Source organism: Lactuca saligna, chromosome 7, assembly GCF_052625555.1.
Source record: "Lactuca saligna cultivar CGN05327 chromosome 7, ASM5262555v1, whole genome shotgun sequence".
NCBI classification, from domain to species: domain Eukaryota; kingdom Viridiplantae; phylum Streptophyta; class Magnoliopsida; order Asterales; family Asteraceae; genus Lactuca; species Lactuca saligna.
In genome coordinates, this window is record NC_136423.1 from 34,067,971 (window position 1) to 34,075,078 (window position 7,108).

The following is a 7,108-nucleotide window of genomic DNA, read 5'->3' on the forward strand; positions in this document are numbered from 1 at the left end:
ATCAAAAGAAGACTAATTAAATATATGGGTTGATTGTGCAAATCATCCATACTTATATAGTGGGCTAATGCTCCATGGATTATCTAGTTGGGCCAAAACCCATATGATGCTCCATGGATGCTCCATGGTATATTTGAACCCATGGATCCTAGGAAATGGAAAGTCATGACAATTACGGTTTACCCTAATTGTATAACTATATAAGCATCTTATTCTTGAGGAAAATCGGCCACTAGTGAGAGTAAGAAAGGGCTAGCCGATTTTCATGAAGTGTAGAACTCTCTCAAGTTATTCTAAGTGTTTTGATGATTGTGAACCATTTGAGGTGTCACACTTGGGGCACTAGGCACTCAAGCTTCATGAAGACAAGCACCATCAAAGAGGTATGTATTCTATCTTGTTATATTGATAGTTTTGTATGCTAGTTTACGATAATACCTTGGATATTCATATTTGCATGTATAATAGAGAAAACATAGATCCTAGGTATTTAGGGTTGCATGTACACTTAGGAGTGTTAGAATGCTCATAACCCAACAGTTATATGGTTAGAGGTGCAGGATCCCGGTGTGTTGGGACGAGGTTGGGTACCGGGTCATGGGGAGCACTGACGTAGTGCTCAAGACGACCAAACTGATTCAGCAAGTATGCGACCGTTTGTGGGTCGCGCAGTGCCGTCAGAAAAGTTATGCCGACCGACGACGATCGGATCTCGAATTCTAGGTGGAGGATTTTGTGTTGATAAAGGTGTTACCCTGGAAGGGAATTATCAGGTTTTGAAAGAGGGGTAAGTTGGGGCCTTGGTTCATAGGACCGTTCAGGATCATGACCCGGGTGGGCAAGGTGGATACCGCCTGGATCTGCCAGAGGAGCTTATCCATATTCACAACACCTTCTACGTGTCACTAACGAGTCCGTAGTCATTTCATCGGGTGATATTCAAGTGTATGAGAGCCTAAACTATATCGAGAAGCCCGTTACGATCCTTGATAGGAAGACCAAGGTTCTTCGAAACAAGGAGGTAAGGCTGATAAAGGTGTAATGGTAGCATCGAAGGGGCTCCAAATGGACTTGGGAGCCAGAAGAGGAAATGCGAGAGCACTACCCGGATTTGTTTAGGTCAGCAGACTTCAAGGACGAAGACTAGTTCAAGTGGGGGAGACTAGTAACACTTGTTCCAGGTATTATCTGATTTAGTTAATTTCAGGGTTTTTGGTGCATGGACTCTGCGATTTGGGAGTCAAACTCATTGAGTAGGGGTATTAATCATGGGTGCAGATCGGGACCAACTCGGCGAGTCGGGAGGCCTGACTCGGCGAGTTGGAGCTATAAAGAGAAAACCCTAATTTCAGGGTTTGCCCCCTATATAAAGATCATTAACTACTCTTGTGGCCTCCCCTAGCACCTTAGCTCCCTACAGAAAGTGGTTTTCAGCTTTAAACACTCTTGAGTGAGAGTAAGAGCGTTTGTGAGTGATTTTGGGGAATTTGTGAAGGATTCTAGAGTTGGAAGAGGAAGGAGCAACGTGAGGAGCAGTAGATCTAGAAGTTACTCTGTATTGGCCATCATCCTAAGGTAAAAATTCGCCATCTTAATCCCTAGTTGCTTGGTTCTCTTCTTTTGGTAATAGATGTCTATTTTTGGTGCAAAATGGGGTCAAAACTCAGATATGGACCTATCACAAGGACATGGTTCCAGATCTGGACCTCTTTAGGTCCCAATGACATAAAGTTGTTTCCGTTGGGTAGCTCAATCCCTTTCCATGCATTGAAACCTTGTTTGATGGCTAGTTTTGGTGTTATGGACATGTGAGGCCTTGCATGCACGTAAAGTTTGCAACCTTAGATGACATCTACACTAGGGAAAGCTAGATCTAAAGTTTGGGACTCTAGATCCCACTGGAAAAGGCCGAAAATGAGAAGGGCTAACAGAACTCGCCGAGTCCTTTAATCGACTCGCCGAGTCGGCCAAGGAATTTACGGCCAAAGGATTTTTGGTTAGGGGTTTGCAGTTGAGAGTTTGAATCCACGATCATTAAGGAACTCGATGAGTCACCCAACTGACTCGACGAGTTGACAAGTTAAGCAAGGAACTCAACGAGTGGCTGGCTATACTCGAGGAGTCAAAGGCAACATGGGATGTTCACCTTGACTATAGACCTTGATTTCAACCAGGGTTGACCTGAGAGTATTTATGGTATGGTGTTAAGTTAATCACTTGATGATTTTAGGCAGTTAAGAAGGAGCGGCGTGTGGGACATATTTGACTTCAACTTACCAGTTCAGTATTCGAGAGGTGAGTCTTCTCACCATACTTATTGGTCTATGGAACCAAGATCAGACCATTATGTGATTATGGTATATGTGTTAGTCATTTTTGTGACTTCATATGCTATTTGATTGTGTGTTATTGCATGGAAGACCCCGGGGGGAGCCCGTGGCATTGGATGTAAGACCATGTGGGGTATCCCATGACATTCCTAGTTAAAGACCATGTGGGGTAGCCCATGTCATTGTATGTAAGTCCATATGGGGTAGGCCATGACATTCCTAGGTTAAGACCATGTGGGTTAGGCTATGGCATGATGGTGTAAGACCCTGCGGGGAGCCCACAACATCCTTACATGTTTTTGTATGCATGGCTTATGTGTTATATGTAGCTTTTATAACCAACAAGATATGTGATGTGTGTATTGTGTGTGGTATGCTCTAGGAAACTCACTAAGCATTAGCTTATAGGTTGTAGATTTGTTTTAGGTACTTCAGATCGCAAAGGAAAAGGCAAGGTGTGATGGCGCGGCGTGCACTCTCTCCCAGACATTTTTATGATCACTGTGATATTTGGATTAAAAGTTGTATTCAATATATGTTTTGAAAACAATTATGATTGGATTTCTTAAACTATGGAAATGTGTTTGCTTATTTGAAAATGAAAAATTTCTTTGAAAAATTGGGTCGTTACACAAGTTGGATGATCACACCGGTTTTGCTTAATGTTCCTACACCAGTTGATTTAAAATAGAATATGGTAGGACATTTATGGATGCACCTAGATCGAGCATGGCTTGAGGTATATAAAGATTCCCCAATTTGCATGGCACGGTAATGACACTGGGATCCTTACACTTTTGGGGCATCCTCTTTTGCAAAACCACATATACATTTTCCCCAACTTTTACGGTTTGGTTTCCTTTCAATTTCTTTTTAGATACATAAAGATCCTTAAGGAACCTTGCATATCTAGGTACCTGCTTGATGGTCTCGAGGAGTGGGATGTTAATGTGAACTTTCTGGAACATTTGCATAATCTCACTCTCCTCCTATTCTTTCTTCGTGCTCTTTAATCATTCGGGAAATGGAGAAGGTGTGGCTGTAGACTCAATGACAAAGGGCTTCTTTTCGGTGGTTTTATCTTCCTTGTTCTCTTCTTTGGTTTCCTCTTCGAACACTATTTTTTCTTCTTCTTAATTAACCGACACTTTTGGAACATCGTAGCTCTTTCCGCCTCTCAAAGTTATGGCACACACATTTTGCCTCTGGTTCGTTTCAATTTGGGCGGGCAACTTTCCTTGAAATTCTAGTTTGCTTATGGAAGTAGCAAGTTTTGATTGTAAAACTTGTTGCTCTAAGTTCTTTATGTTGGATTAATGTCTAAGTCCATAACTATATTTGGTATGTACTTGACCTGAATCGGCCTGGTCCATTTGGGTTGCACTTCACCGACACAATTTATATGGATAGTCTTTTGAGAATAGTATATTTATGATTTATATTAGTATATTATAAGTTCTAATATATTAATAAGAAATCATATTATTTCATTAGTATTGATCAAGACTTAATTTAGGATTAATTAAGTGATCAAAATGAACTAATTAAATATGGACTCTTATATATATGGAATGGGCCAAGTTCATTTAGGTTGGGCTAAGCTTTCATGGATAGTCCATGGACTCTTTAACCCATGAATCATATGAAATGAAAGGTCATGGGTTTAACCCTAGTCTCCATACTATATAAAGATGTCCTTGATTGGTGAAATTGGCACTAGTGTAGGTACACTATGAAGGGCTAGCCGATTTCACTAAAGAGAACCAAGTGTTCATATTCTCTAAAGTCTTCCAAGGTGTTTTGGTGATTTGTGATTCCACTTGAGGCTTTCACACTATTGGGGCTAAGCTCTTAAACCTTGAAGACATCAAGCTACATCAAAAGGTATGTTATCTAACTAGTACTTTATAGTATAAGAACTTCATAATATGCTAGTTAGGATTAAAGCCTTGGAAAGATCTTATTTGCATGTATAATAGAGAAAACATAGATCCAAGGTATTTAGGGTTGCATGTACACTTAGGAGTGTTAGAATGCTCAAAACCCAATAGTGGTATCAGAGCCTAGGCTTGTTTTCTTGTTATACTTGCAAAACTGCTTAAAAAATCGAAGTTGTTTGCTGTCTGATCATCAGACTCAGCGAGTCCATCAGGAGACTCGGTGAGTCCATGCATAAAAATTGATCAAATCGATCCAACTCGCCGAGTTGGTTCATGCACTCGACGAGTTGGACCCCCAGACAACATAAATTCGACTTTTTTGGCTGGAATTGGACTAGGAACATTACCCTAAGATGTTTTTGGACTTATAAACTTGTTTTGATGTGGTAATGTTCATTCTAATCCAATAATTGTCAATAGATTCTTGTTTTGTATTAGTTTAAGGTTTAGACTAATTACATGAAAAAGTTTGATTTGAATTATCTTGTTCTTATGAGTGGCTTAGATTAATAGAAAAGTTGAGTGAAATAGTTGTTTTCAATCCAAATTAATCTAAGAGTTGATTCTAAAATATGTTTTTGTAACTTCTCCTCAAGTTATATGAAAATTTACATTTAAGTTTCATAAAACTCATAAAAGTTGGCAAAGGTTACAAAAATGAAGAGTCTTGTCTCATTGAATGGTTTTATGACTCCATAACTTGTCCTCAAGTTATGGAAGCTCAAGAGTCACTTCATTAAGTAATAAAATGTGTAACCTTAATTAATTCCATAAGTTATAAAATAAAGATAAGTTAATTCTTTTATTAGTTTAAAGTCTTCCATAACTTGTCCTCAAGTTATGGAACTTGAAGAGTTTTGTATTAAAACTACTTTAAACACATAAGTTATGGAATTAATTAGTTTTGAATAATTTCAAAACTTGCCCACAAGTTTTGGAATTTGAAAAGTGTTCACTAATGAATACATTAATTCCAAGTTAGCCCTTAGAATTTTAAAAGTTAAAATTCAACCCTTATACTTTATAATATTATAAGTTAATAATATTTATATATATGTATAAGTGTAAAGTCAGTTTTACCGTTAGTAGGCCTCATTCATGAAGCTGGTCTATAAGGGGGGTATAAGGTTACTGCCTATAAAATGGCAGTTTAATGGGTGTCCACTCTCACCCACCGCTTCCTTGACCGGTGGAGGGTCGTTAGCCGAACGGGTTTGACAGGACTATAATTCTCCCTTCATTAAAAGTATTAATGATAAATACTAAGTAACTAAACTCTTAATAATACTCAATCTTAGTTACTTAGGAAAATGTGAATAAGGTGCTAATCTATGAAATTACACTTTGCACTTTGTTTAAGTCGGTTAGTGGAGCGTGCGTGGTTAACCGGCACACTAACTCGTAGTTAACAAGGTAGGCAAATGGTAACTTAATGTTTATCATAGTATCGATGGAGCCTGTGTGGTTAACCGGCACATCGATTGAGGGGTAAGCACTTAAGGGTACCAAGTAATTTGCATGGTTACTTCACACCTTGTTTTGTGATCCTCGGCATCCCAGTCACAAAACCTGAAGGGCACACTCGAGATTGAAACATGCCATTGAACAGTTCAATGAATATCAAAAGAATCTAGGAGTTTCAAAACCAATTAAAACCTAATAATACATTTCGTTTATCTTGGTGGAAATTGGTGAATCGTCATTCACCTACCTTTAAATATTTTATAGCTTGGATTACGACATCCCTCTTCTGAGTTATAAAATAGTTTGTAGGGTCCTAGCCTTAATATCTCATTTTGGGTGTTATATTAAGGACTTTTAATCAACTATCTTGAATATCTCCCAAAAGATGTCTGGTTTAGACATTTATGATCTTCCCAAATCTCTTGAAACAAGCTTTCCTAAATGAAGATGACGTCCTTTGGAAATCATACTTCTGTAACCTCCTCAAATTATTCTGCCTAACCCACAAGTTCAAGGTCACTCAAGCCCTACTGGCAAGGCAAGGTCTAGGTGTGATCACTTCTTGGAGATGTAGTCACACATTGACAAGCCGGGAGAGTTGGGTGTCAAAGTCTTGAGAAAGTTGGTGGTCCAACGACTTTCTAAGTGACATAGTGAGTTCTTTTGGAACACCTATGAAATAGACTATGACAAGACCCTTAATGATCTTATATATTTTCTATGATCAACTTCCTAAAACTTTATGGACATTAACAATGATGACATTGGATATCTAGTAAAGCTCTCTCTTCCCAGTGGAAAGGGATCGGCCATAGTCAACTCAGTTGACCAAATGGTAAAGAGAAAGGCCAAGTCTGAGATACTCCCGTGTACCATTATCAAAGGGTCCGTATGTTTATATTGCCAAAGAAAGGGGAATTAGTTGCAAAGCTGCCAAACATACCTAAGGATGTTAAAGTTAATAAGTTTGACTCTACTTCAGGTAAAGTCCGCTATCTAACTCTGCTAAGTTTCTATTCTGAGATTCTTGATACATGATGTGACTGGGTCACATGGTGATGTTTTAAGAATCAAAGAAAAGTGAAGAAACTTAAAGAAAGAATATGTTGAATCTGATCGCGTAGATGGATTTCTATCGCATAGTTTGAAGATTGGATTCTTGAGCTACTTCTTAGGAGTTATGAGATATTTCTTAGGAATAGATAACAACAAGTTTTCATATGGATTGTAAGGATAAGTTTTTCCGCAAAGTTTTAAAATAAAAGAAATTTTTTTTGATTTTATTTATTTTAAAATATCCTTACAATGGCATTTGAGGAAAAATTGTTGCTTATATGATTCCATTAATAGCAAGAGTGGAAATATGAAATTGAT